Below are 13524 nucleotides of genomic sequence, written 5' to 3'. Positions count from 1 at the left end.
CGCACCTCTGATGCACCTCTGACGCACCTCTGATGCTCCTCTGACGCACCTCTGATGCACCTCTGACGCACCTCTGTTGCACCTCTGATGCACTTCTGATGCTCCTCTGATGCTCCTCTGATGCTCCGCTGATGCTCCTCTGATGCTCCGCTGATGCTCCTCTGATGCTCCTCTGATGCTCCTCTGATGCTCCTCTGATGCTCCTCTGATGCTCCTCTGATGCTCATCTGACGCTCCTCTGACGCACCTCTGACGATCTTCTGATGCTCCTCTGTTGCTCCTCTGATGCTCCTCTGATGCTCCTCTGATGCTCCTCTGATGCTCCTCTGATGCTCCTCTGATGCTCCTCTGATGCTCCTCTGATGCACCTCTGATGCTCCTCTGATGCTCCCCTGATGCTCCCCTGACGCTCCTCCGACGCTCCTCCGACGCTCCTCCGACGCACCTCTGACGCACCTCCGATGCTCCTCTGATGCTCCTCTGACGCTCCTCTGACGCTCCTCCGATGCTCCTCTGACGCTCCTCCGATGCTCCTCCGACGCTCCTCTGACGCTCCACTGACGCTCCTCTGACGCTCCTCTGACGCACCTCTGACGCTCCTCTGACGCACCTCTGACGCTCCTCTGACGCACCTCTGACGCTCCTCTGATGCTCCTCTGATGCTCCTCTGATGCTCCTCTGATGCTCCTCTGATGCTCCTCTGATGCTCCTCTGACGCTCCTCTGACGCTCATCTGATGCGCCTCTGATGCTCCGCTGATGCTCCTCTGATGCTCCTCTGATGCTCCTCTGATGCTCCTCTGATGCTCCTCTGATGCTCCTCTGATGCTCCTCTGATGCTCCTCTGATGCTCCTGATGCTCCTCTGATGCTCCTCTGATGCTCCTCTGTTGCTCCTCTGATGCTCCTCTAATGCTCCTCTGATGCTCCTCTGATGCTCCTCTGATGCTCCTCTGATGCTCCTCTGATGCTCCTCTGATGCTCCTGATGCTCCTCTGATGCTCCTCTGATGCTCCTGATGCTCCTCTGATGCTCCTCTGATGCTCCTCTGTTGCTCCTCTGATGCTCCTCTGATGCACCTCTGATGAACCTCTGACGCTCCTCTGACGCACCTCTGATGCTCCTCTGATGCTCCCCTGATGCTCCTCTGATGCACCTCTGATGCTCCTCTGTTGCACCTCTGATGCACCTCTGATGCGCCTCTGATGGTCCTCTGATGCTCCTCTGATGCTCCTCTGATGCTCCTCTGATGCTCCTCTGATGCTCCTCTGATGCGCCTCTGATGCTCCGCTGATGCTCCTCTGATGCTCCTCTGATGCTCCTCTTATGCTCCTCTGATGCTCCTCTGATTCTCCTCTGATGCTCCTCTGATGCTCCTCTGATGCTCCTCTGATGCTCCTCTGATGCTCCTCTGATGCTCCTCTGATGCTCCTCTGATGCGCCTCTGATGCTCCGCTGATGCTCCTCTGATGCTCCTCTGATGCTCCTCTTATGCTCCTCTGATGTTCCTCTGATTCTCCTCTGATGCTCCTCTGATGCTCCTCTGATGCTCCTCTGATGCTCCTCTGATGCTCCTCTGATGCTCCTCTGATGCTCCTCTGATGCGCCTCTAATGCGCCTCTGATGCTCCTCTGATGCTCCTCTGATGCTCCTCTGATGCTCCTCTGATGCTCCTCTGTTGCTCCTCTGATGCTCCTCTGATGCTCCTCTGATGCTCCTCTGATGCACCTCTGATGCTCCTCTGATGCACCTCTGATGCGCCTCTGATGCTCCTCTGATGCTCCTCTGATGCTCCTCTGATGCTCCTCTGATGCTCCTCTGATGCTCCTCTGTTGCTCCTCTGATGCTCCTCTGATGCTCCTCTGATGCTCCTCTGATGCTCCTCTGATACTCCTCTGATGCTCCTCGGATGCTCCACTAATGCTCCTCTGATGCTCCTCTGATGCTCCTCTGATGCTCCTCTGATGCTCCTCTGATGCTCCTCTGATGCGCCTCTGATGCACCTATGATGCGCCTCTGATGCTCCTCTGATGCTCCTCTGATGCTCCTCTGATGCTCCTCTGATGCTCCTCTGATGCTCCTCTGATGCGCCTCTGATGCGCCTCTGATGCTCCTCTGATGCTCCTCTGATGCTCCTCTGATGCTCCTCTGATGCTCCTCTGTTGCTCCTCTGATGCTCCTCTGATGCACCTCTGATGCTCCTCTGATGCTCCTCTGATGCTCCTCTGATGCTCCTCTGATGCACCTCTGTTGCACCTCTGATGCACCTCTGATGCTCCTCTGATGCTCCTCTGATGCTCCGCTGATGCTCCTCTGATGCTCCGCTGATGCTCCTCTGATGCTCCTCTGATGCTCCGCTGATGCTCCGCTGATGCTCCTCTGATGCTTCTCTGATGCTCCTCTGATGCTCCTCTGATGCTCCTGATGCTCCTCTGATGCTCCTCTGATGCTCCTCTGTTGCTCCTCTGATGCTCCTCTGATGCTCCTCTGATGCTCCTCTGATGCTCCTCTGATGCTCCTCTGATGCTCCTCTGTTGCTCCTCTGATGCTCCTCTGATGCTCCTCTGATGCTCCTCTGATGCACCTCTGATGCTCCTCTGATGCACCTCTGATGCGCCTCTGATGCTCCTCTGATGCTCCTCTGATGCTCCTCTGATGCTCCTCTGATGCTCCTCTGATACTCCTCTGATGCTCCTCTGATGCTCCACTGATGCTCCTCTGATGCTCCTCTGATGCTCCTCTGATGCTCCTCTGATGCTCCTCTGATGCTCCTCTGATGCTCCTCTGATGCGCCTCTGATGCACCTATGATGCGCCTCTGATGCTCCTCTGATGCTCCTCTGATACTCCTCTGATGCTCCACGGATGCTCCACTAATGCTCCTCTGATGCTCCTCTGATGCTCCTCTGATGCTCCTCTGATGCTCCTCTGATGCTCCTCTGATGCGCCTCTGATGCACCTATGATGCGCCTCTGATGCTCCTCTGATGCTCCTCTGATGCTCCTCTGATGCTCCTCTGATGCTCCTCTGATGCTCCTCTGATGCACCTCTGATGCGCCTCTGATGCTCCTCTGATGCTCCTCTGATGCTCCTCTGATGCTCCTCTGATGCGCCTCTGATGCACCTATGATGCGCCTCTGATGCTCCTCTGATGCTCCTCTGTTACTCCTCTGATGCTCCACGGATGCTCCACTAATGCTCCTCTGATGCTCCTCTGATGCTCCTCTGATGCTCCTCTGATGCTCCTCTGATGCGCCTCTGATGCACCTATGATGCGCCTCTGATGCTCCTCTGATGCTCCTCTGATGCTCCTCTGATGCTCCTCTGATGCTCCTCTGATGCTCCTCTGATGCTCCTCTGATGCTCCTCTGTTGCTCCTCTGATGCTCCTCTGATGCACCTCTGATGCTCCTCTGATGCTCCTCTGATGCTCCTCTGATGCTCCTCTGATGCACCTCTGTTGCACCTCTGATGCACCTCTGATGCTCCTCTGATGCTCCTCTGATGCTCCGCTGATGCTCCTCTGATGCTCCGCTGATGCTCCTCTGATGCTCCTCTGATACACCGCTGATGCTCCGCTGATGCTCCTCTGATGCTTCTCTGATGCTCCTCTGATGCTCCTCTGATGCTCCTGATGCTCCTCTGATGCTCCTCTGATGCTCCTCTGTTGCTCCTCTGATGCTCCTCTGATGCTCCTCTGATGCTCCTCTGATGCTCCTCTGATGCTCCTCTGATGCTCCTCTGTTGCTCCTCTGATGCTCCTCTGATGCTCCTCTGATGCTCCTCCTGATGCACCTCTGATGCTCCTCTGATGCACCTCTGATGCGCCTCTGATGCTCCTCTGATGCTCCTCTGATGCTCCTCTGATGCTCCTCTGATGCTACTCTGTTGCTCCTCTGATGCTCCTCTGATGCTCCTCTGATGCTCCTCTGATGCTCCTCTGATACTCCTCTGATGCTCCTCTGATGCTCCACTGATGCTCCTCTGATGCTCCTCTGATGCTCCTCTGATGCTCCTCTGATGCTCCTCTGATGCTCCTCTGATGCTCCTCTGATGCGCCTCTGATGCACCTATGATGCGCCTCTGATGCTCCTCTGATGCTCCTCTGATGCTCCTCTGATGCTCCTCTGATGATCCTCTGATGCGCCTCTGATGCGCCTCTGATGCTCCTCTGATGCTCCTCTGATGCTCCTCTGATGCTCCTCTGATGCTCCTCTGTTGCTCCTCTGATGCTCCTCTGATGCACCTCTGATGCTCCTCTGATGCTCCTCTGATGCTCCTCTGATGCTCCTCTGATGCACCTCTGTTGCACCTCTGATGCGCCTCTGATGCTCCTCTGATGCTCCTCTGATGCTCCGCTGATGCTCCTCTGATGCTCCGCTGATGCTCCTCTGATGCTCCTCTGATGCTCCTCTGATGCTCCTCTGATGCTCCTGATGCTCCTCTGATGCTCCTCTGATGCTCCTCTGTTGCTCCTCTGATGCTCCTCTGATGCTCCTCTGATGCTCCTCTGATGCTCCTCTGATGCTCCTCTGATGTTCCTCTGATGCACCTCTGATGCTCCTCTGATGCTCCCCTGATGCTCCCCTGACGCTCCTCCGACGCTCCTCCGACGCTCCTCTGACGCTTCTCCGACGCACCTCTGACGCACCTCCGATGCTCCTCTGATGCTCCTCTGATGCTCCTCTGACGCTCCTCCGATGCTCCTCTGACGCTCCTCCGATGCTCCTCCGACGCTCCTCTGACGCTCCTCTGACGCTCCTCTGATGCTCCTCTGACGCACCTCTGACGCTCCTCTGACGCACCTCTGACGCTCCTCTGACGCACCTCTGACGCTCCTCTGACGCACCTCTGACGCACCTCTGACGCTCCTCTGACGCTCCTCTGACGCTCCTCTGATGCACATCTGATGCTCCTCTGACGCTCCTCTGATGCTCCTCTGATGCTCCTCTGATGCTCCTCTGATGCACCTCTGATGCTCCTCTGATGCACCTCCGATGCTCCTCTGATGCTCCTCCGATGCACCTCTGATGCTCCTCTGTTGCTCCTCTGATGCTCCTCTGATGCTCCTCTGATGCTCATCTGATGCTCCTCTGATGCTCCTCTGATGCTCCTCTGATGCACCTCTGATGCTTTTCTGATGCACCTCTGATGCTCCTCTGATGCTCCTCTGATGCTCCTCTGATGCTGCTCTGATGCTCCTCTGATGCTCCTCTGATGCTCCTCTGATGCTCCTCTGTTGCTCCTCTGATGCTCCTCTGATGCTCCTCTGACGCTCCTCTGACGCTCCTCTTACTCTCCTCTGACGCTCCTCTGACGCTCCTCTGACGCTCCTCTGACGCTCCTCTGTCGCTCCTCTGACGCTCCTCTGACGCTCCTCTGACGCACCTCTGACGCTCCTCTGACGCTCCTCTGACGCACCTCTGACGCTCCTCTGACGCTCCTCTGACGCTCCTCTGACGCTCCTCTAACGCTCCTCTGACGCACCTCTGACGCACCTCTGACGCTCCTCTGACGCACCTCTGACGCTCCTCTGACGCTCCTCTGATGCTCCTCTGTTGCTCCTCTGATGCTCCTCTGATGCTCCTCTGATGCTCCTCTGATGCTCCTCTGATGCTCCTCTGATGCTCCTCTGTTGCTCCTCTGATGCTCCTCTGATGCTCCTCTGATGCTCCTCTGATGCTCCTCTGATGCTCCTCTGATGCTCCTCTGATGCACCTCTGATGCGCCTCTGATGCTCCTCTGATGCTCCTCTGATGCTCCTCTGATGCTCCTCTGATGCTCCTCTGTTGCTCCTCTGATGCTCCTCTGATGCACCTCTGATGCTCCTCTGATGCTCCTCTGATGCTCCTCTGATGCTCCTCTGATGCACCTCTGTTGCACCTCTGATGCACCTCTGATGCTCCTCTGATGCTCCTCTGATGCTCCGCTGATGCTCCTCTGATGCTCCGCTGATGCTCCTCTGATGCTCCTCTGATGCACCGCTGATGCTCCGCTGATGCTCCTCTGATGCTTCTCTGATGCTCCTCTGATGCTCCTCTGATGCTCCTGATGCTCCTCTGATGCTCCTCTGATGCTCCTCTGATGCGCCTCTGATGCTCCTCTGATGCTCCTCTGATGCTCCTCTGATGCTCCTCTGATGCTCCTCTGTTGCTCCTCTGATGCTCCTCTGATGCTCCTCTGATGCTCCTCTGATGCTCCTCTGATACTCCTCTGATGCTCCTCTGATGCTCCACTGATGCTCCTCTGATGCTCCTCTGATGCTCCTCTGATGCTCCTCTGATGCTCCTCTGATGCTCCTCTGATGCTCCTCTGATGCGCCTCTGATGCACCTATGATGCGCCTCTGATGCTCCTCTGATGCTCCTCTGATGCTCCTCTGATGCTCCTCTGATGATCCTCTGATGCGCCTCTGATGCGCCTCTGATGCTCCTCTGATGCTCCTCTGATGCTCCTCTGATGCTCCTCTGATGCTCCTCTGTTGCTCCTCTGATGCTCCTCTGATGCACCTCTGATGCTCCTCTGATGCTCCTCTGATGCTCCTCTGATGCTCCTCTGATGCACCTCTGTTGCACCTCTGATGCGCCTCTGATGCTCCTCTGATGCTCCTCTGATGCTCCGCTGATGCTCCTCTGATGCTCCGCTGATGCTCCTCTGATGCTCCTCTGATGCTCCTCTGATGCTCCTCTGATGCTCCTCTGATGCTCCTGATGCTCCTCTGATGCTCCTCTGATGCTCCTCTGTTGCTCCTCTGATGCTCCTCTGATGCTCCTCTGATGCTCCTCTGATGCTCCTCTGATGCTCCTCTGATGTTCCAATGATGCACCTCTGATGCTCCTCTGATGCTCCCCTGATGCTCCCCTGACGCACCTCCGACGCTCCTCCGACGCTCCTCTGACGCTTCTCCGACGCACCTCTGACGCACCTCCGATGCTCCTCTGATGCTCCTCTGATGCTCCTCTGACGCTCCTCCGATGCTCCTCTGACGCTCCTCCGATGCTCCTCCGACGCTCCTCTGACGCTCCTCTGACGCTCCTCTGATGCTCCTCTGACGCACCTCTGACGCTCCTCTGACACACCTCTGACGCTCCTCTGACGCACCTCTGACGCTCCTCTGACGCACCTCTGACGCACCTCTGACGCTCCTCTGACGCTCCTCTGACGCTCCTCTGATGCACATCTGATGCTCCTCTGACGCTCCTCTGATGCTCCTCTGATGCTCCTCTGATGCTCCTCTGATGCACCTCTGATGCTCCTCTGATGCACCTCCGATGCTCCTCTGATGCTCCTCCGATGCACCTCTGATGCTCCTCTGTTGCTCCTCTGATGCTCCTCTGATGCTCCTCTGATGCTCATCTGATGCTCCTCTGATGCTCCTCTGATGCTCCTCTGATGCACCTCTGATGCTTTTCTGATGCACCTCTGATGCTCCTCTGATGCTCCTCTGATGCTCCTCTGATGCTGCTCTGATGCTCCTCTGATGCTCCTCTGATGCTCCTCTGATGCTCCTCTGTTGCTCCTCTGATGCTCCTCTGATGCTCCTCTGACGCTCCTCTGACGCTCCTCTTACTCTCCTCTGACGCTCCTCTGACGCTCATCTGACGCTCCTCTGACGCTCCTCTGTCGCTCCTCTGACGCTCCTCTGACGCTCCTCTGACGCACCTCTGACGCTCCTCTGACGCTCCTCTGACGCACCTCTGACGCTCCTCTGACGCTCCTCTGACGCTCCTCTGACGCTCCTCTAACGCTCCTCTGACGCACCTCTGACGCACCTCTGACGCTCCTCTGACGCACCTCTGACGCTCCTCTGACGCTCCTCTGATGCTCCTCTGTTGCTCCTCTGATGCTCCTCTGATGCTCCTCTGATGCTCCTCTGATGCTCCTCTGATGCTCCTCTGATGCTCCTCTGTTGCTCCTCTGATGCTCCTCTGATGCTCCTCTGATGCTCCTCCTGATGCACCTCTGATGCTCCTCTGATGCACCTCTGATGCGCCTCTGATGCTCCTCTGATGCTCCTCTGATGCTCCTCTGATGCTCCTCTGATGCTCCTCTGTTGCTCCTCTGATGCTCCTCTGATGCTCCTCTGATGCTCCTCTGATGCTCCTCTGATACTCCTCTGATGCTCCTCTGATGCTCCACTGATGCTCCTCTGATGCTCCTCTGATGCTCCTCTGATGCTCCTCTGATGCTCCTCTGATGCTCCTCTGATGCTCCTCTGATGCGCCTCTGATGCACCTATGATGCGCCTCTGATGCTCCTCTGATGCTCCTCTGATGCTCCTCTGATGCTCCTCTGATGATCCTCTGATGCGCCTCTGATGCGCCTCTGATGCTCCTCTGATGCTCCTCTGATGCTCCTCTGATGCTCCTCTGATGCTCCTCTGTTGCTCCTCTGATGCTCCTCTGATGCACCTCTGATGCTCCTCTGATGCTCCTCTGATGCTCCTCTGATGCTCCTCTGATGCACCTCTGTTGCACCTCTGATGCGCCTCTGATGCTCCTCTGATGCTCCTCTGATGCTCCGCTGATGCTCCTCTGATGCTCCGCTGATGCTCCTCTGATGCTCCTCTGATGCTCCTCTGATGCTCCTCTGATGCTCCTCTGATGCTCCTGATGCTCCTCTGATGCTCCTCTGATGCTCCTCTGTTGCTCCTCTGATGCTCCTCTGATGCTCCTCTGATGCTCCTCTGATGCTCCTCTGATGCTCCTCTGATGTTCCTCTGATGCACCTCTGATGCTCCTCTGATGCTCCCCTGATGCTCCCCTGACGCTCCTCCGACGCTCCTCCGACGCTCCTCTGACGCTTCTCCGACGCACCTCTGACGCACCTCCGATGCTCCTCTGATGCTCCTCTGATGCTCCTCTGACGCTCCTCCGATGCTCCTCTGACGCTCCTCCGATGCTCCTCCGACGCTCCTCTGACGCTCCTCTGACGCTCCTCTGATGCTCCTCTGACGCACCTCTGACGCTCCTCTGACGCACCTCTGACGCTCCTCTGACGCACCTCTGACGCTCCTCTGACGCACCTCTGACGCACCTCTGACGCTCCTCTGACGCTCCTCTGACGCTCCTCTGATGCACATCTGATGCTCCTCTGACGCTCCTCTGATGCTCCTCTGATGCTCCTCTGATGCTCCTCTGATGCACCTCTGATGCTCCTCTGATGCACCTCCGATGCTCCTCTGATGCTCCTCCGATGCACCTCTGATGCTCCTCTGTTGCTCCTCTGATGCTCCTCTGATGCTCCTCTGATGCTCATCTGATGCTCCTCTGATGCTCCTCTGATGCTCCTCTGATGCACCTCTGATGCTTTTCTGATGCACCTCTGATGCTCCTCTGATGCTCCTCTGATGCTCCTCTGATGCTGCTCTGATGCTCCTCTGATGCTCCTCTGATGCTCCTCTGATGCTCCTCTGTTGCTCCTCTGATGCTCCTCTGATGCTCCTCTGACGCTCCTCTGACGCTCCTCTTACTCTCCTCTGACGCTCCTCTGACGCTCCTCTGACGCTCCTCTGACGCTCCTCTGTCGCTCCTCTGACGCTCCTCTGACGCTCCTCTGACGCACCTCTGACGCTCCTCTGACGCTCCTCTGACGCACCTCTGACGCTCCTCTGACGCTCCTCTGACGCTCCTCTGACGCTCCTCTAACGCTCCTCTGACGCACCTCTGACGCACCTCTGACGCTCCTCTGACGCACCTCTGACGCTCCTCTGACGCTCCTCTGACGCTCCTCTGACGCTCCTCTGACGCTCCTCTCTGACGCTCCTCTGTTGCTCCTCTGATGCTCCTCTGATGCTCCTCTGATGCTCCTCTGATGCTCCTCTGATGCTCCTCTGATGCTCCTCTGATGCTCCTCTGATGCACCTCTGATGCTCCTCTGATGCGCCTCTGATGCGCCTCTGATGCTCCTCTGATGCTCCTCTGATGCTCCTCTGATGCTCCTCTGATGCTCCTCTGATGCTCCTCTGATGCTCCTCTGATGCTCCTCTGATGCTCCTCTGATGCTCCTCTGATGCTCCTCTGATGCTCCTCTGATGCTCCTCTGATGCTCCACTGATGCTCCTCTGATGCTCCTCTGATGCTCCTCTGATGCTCCTCTGATGCTCCTCTGATGCTCCTCTGATGCGCCTCTGATGCTCCTCTGATGCTCCTCTGATGCTCCTCTGATGCGCCTCTGATGCTCCTCTGATGCGCCTCTGATGCTCCTCTGATGCTCCTCTGATGCTCCTCTGATGCTCCTCTGATGCTCCTCTGTTGCTCCTCTGATGCTCCTCTGATGCACCTCTGATGCTCCTGTGATGCTCCTCTGATGCTCCTCTGATGCTCCTCTGATGCACCTCTGTTGCACCTCTGATGCACCTCTGATGCTCCTCTGATGCTCCTCTGATGCTCAGCTGATGCTCCTCTGATGCTCCGCTGATGCTCCTCTGATGCTCCTCTGATGCTCCTCTGATGCTCCGCTGATGCTCCGCTGATGCTCCTCTGATGCTCCTGATGCTCCTCTGATGCTCCTCTGATGCTCCTCTGTTGCTCCTCTGATGCTCCTCTGATGCTCCTCTGATGCTCCTCTGATGCTCCTCTGATGCTCCTCTGATGCTCCTCTGATGCTCCTCTGATGCTCCTGATGCTCCTCTGATGCTCCTCTGATGCTCCTCTGATGCTCCTCTGATGCACCTCTGATGCACCTCTGACGCTCCTCTGACGCACCTCTGATGCTCCTCTGATGCTCCCCTGATGCTCCTCTGATTCACCTCTGATGCTCCTCTGTTGCACCTCTGATGCACCTCTGATGCTCCTCTGATGCACCTCTGATGCACCTCTGATGCTCCTCTGATGCACCTCTGATGCTCCTCTGATGCTCCTCTGATGCACCTCTGATGCACTTCTGATGCTCCTCTGATGCTCCTCTGATGCTCCTCCGATGCTCCTCTGATGCTCCTCCGATGCTCCTCTGATGCACCTATTATGCTCCTCTGATGCTCCTCTGATGCTCCTCTGATGCTCCTCTGATGCTCCTCTGATGCTCCTCGGATGCTCCTCTGATGCACCTCTGATGCTCCTCTGATGCTCCTCTGATGCTCCTCTGATGCTCCTCTGATGCTCCTCTGATGCTCCTCTGATGCTCCTCTGTTGCTCCTCTGAAGCTCCTCTGATGCTCCTCTGATGCTCGTCTGATGCTCCTCTGATGCTCCTCTGATGCTCCTCTGTTGCTCCTCTGATGCTCCTCTGATGCTCCTCTGATGCTCCTCTGATGTTCCTCTGATGCTCCTCTGATGCACCTCTGATGCTCCTCTGATGCTCCTCTGATGCTCCTCTGATGCTCCTCTGATGCTCCTCTGATGCACTTCTGATGCTCCTCTGATGCTCCTCTGATGCTCCTCTGATGCTCCTCTGATGCTCCTCTGATGCACCTCTGATGCTCCTCTGATGCTCCTCTGTTGCTCCTCCGATGCTCTTCTGATGCTCCACTGATGCTCCTCTGATTCTCCTCTGATGCTCCTCTGATGCTCCTCTGATGCACCTCTGATGCTCCTCTGATGCTCCTCTGATTCTCCTCTGATGCTCCTCTGATGCTCCTCTGATGCACCTCTGATGCTCTTCTGATGCTCCTCTGATGCTCCTCTGATGCTCCTCTGATGCTCCTCTGATGCTCCTCTGATGCTCCTCTGATGCTCCTCTGATGCTCCTCTGATGCTCCTATGATGCTCCTCTGATGCTCCTCTGATGCTCCTCTGTTGCTCCTCTGATGCTCCTCTGATGCTCCTCTGATGCTCCTCTGATGCTCCACTGATGCTCCTCTGATGCTCCTCTGATGCTCCTCTGATGCTCCTCTGATGCTCCTGATGCTCCTCTGATGCTCCACTGATGCTCCTCTGATGCTCCTCTGATGCTCCTCTGGTGCTCCTCTCATGCTCCTCTGATGCTCCTCTGATGGTCCTCTGATGCTCCTCTGATGCTTCTCTGATGCTCCTCTAATGCTCCTCTAATGCACCTCTCATGCTCCTCTGATGCTCCTCTGATGGTCCTCTGATGCTCCTCTGATGCTTCTCTGATGCTCCTCCGATGTTCCTCTGTTGCTCCTCTGATGCTCCTCTGATGCTCCTCCGATGCTCCTCTGATGCTCCTCTGTTGCTCCTCTGATGCTCCTCTGATGCTCCTCTGATGCTCCTCTGATGCTCCTCTGATGCTCCTCTGATGCTCCTCTGATGCTCCTCTGATGCTCCTCTGTTGCTCCTCTGATGCTCCTCTGATGCTCCTCTGACGCTCCTCTGATGCTCCTCTGATGCTCCTCTGTTGCTCCTCTGAAGCTCCTCTGATGCACCTCTGATGCTCCTCTGAATCTCCTCTGATGCTCCTCTGATGCTCCTCTGATGCACCTCTGTTGCACCTCTGATGCACCTCTGATGCTCCTCTGATGCTCCTCTGATGCTCCTCTGATGCACCTCTGTTGCTCCTCTGATGCTCCTCTGATGCTCCTCTGATGCTCCTCTGATGCACCTCTGATGCTCCTCTGATGCTCCTCTGATGCTCCTCTGATGCTCCTCTGATGCTCCTCTGATGCTCCTCTGATGCACCTCTGATGCACTTCTGATGCTCCTCTGATGCTCCTCTGATGCTCCTCTGATGCTCCTCTGATGCACCTCTGATGCTCCTCTGATGCTTCTCTGTTGCTCCTCTGATGCTCCTCTGATGCTCCTCTGATGCTCCTCTGATGCTCCTCTGATTCTCCTCTGATGCTCCTCTGATGCTCATCTGATGCTCCTCTGATGCTCCTCTGATGCTCCTCTGTTGCACCTCTGATGCACCTCTGATGCTCCTCTGATGCTCCTCTGATGCTCCTCAGATGCTCCTCTGATGCTCCTCTGATGCTCATCTGATGCTCCTCTGATGCTCCTCTGATGCTCCTCTGATGCTCTTCTGATGCTCCTCTGATGCACCTCTGATGCTCCTCTGACTCACCTCTGACGCACCTCTGATGCTCCTCTGGCGCACCTCCGACGCTCCTCTGATGCTCCTCTGACGCTCCTCTGACGCACCTGCGACGCTCCTCTGATGCTCCTCTGATGCTACTCTGTTGCTCCTCTGATGCTCCTCTGACGCACCTCCGACGCTCCTCTGATGCTCCTCTGATGCTCCTCTGATGCTCCTCTGATGCTCCTCTGTTGCTCCTCTGATGCACCTCTGATGCTCCTCTGATGCTCCTCTGATGCTCCTCTGATGCTCCTCTGATGCTCCTCTGATGCTCCTCTGATGCACCTCTGATGCACCTCTGATGCTTCTCTGATGCTCCTCTGACGCACCTCTGATGCTCCTCTGACGCACCTCTGACGCTCCTCTGACGCACCTCTGATGCTCCTCTGACGCTCCTCTGATGCTCCTCTGACGCTCCTCTGATGCACCTCTGATGCTCCTCTGATGCTCCTCTGATGCTCCTCTGACGCTCCTCTGATGCTCCTCTGACGCTCCTCTGATGCTCCTCAGATGCTCCTCTGATGCTCCTCTGATGCTCCTCTGATGCTCCTCGGATGC

This window comes from Narcine bancroftii, chromosome 1 (assembly GCF_036971445.1).
Source record: "Narcine bancroftii isolate sNarBan1 chromosome 1, sNarBan1.hap1, whole genome shotgun sequence".
NCBI classification, from domain to species: Eukaryota; Metazoa; Chordata; class Chondrichthyes; order Torpediniformes; family Narcinidae; genus Narcine; species Narcine bancroftii.
This window is presented reverse-complemented; position numbering follows the sequence as displayed.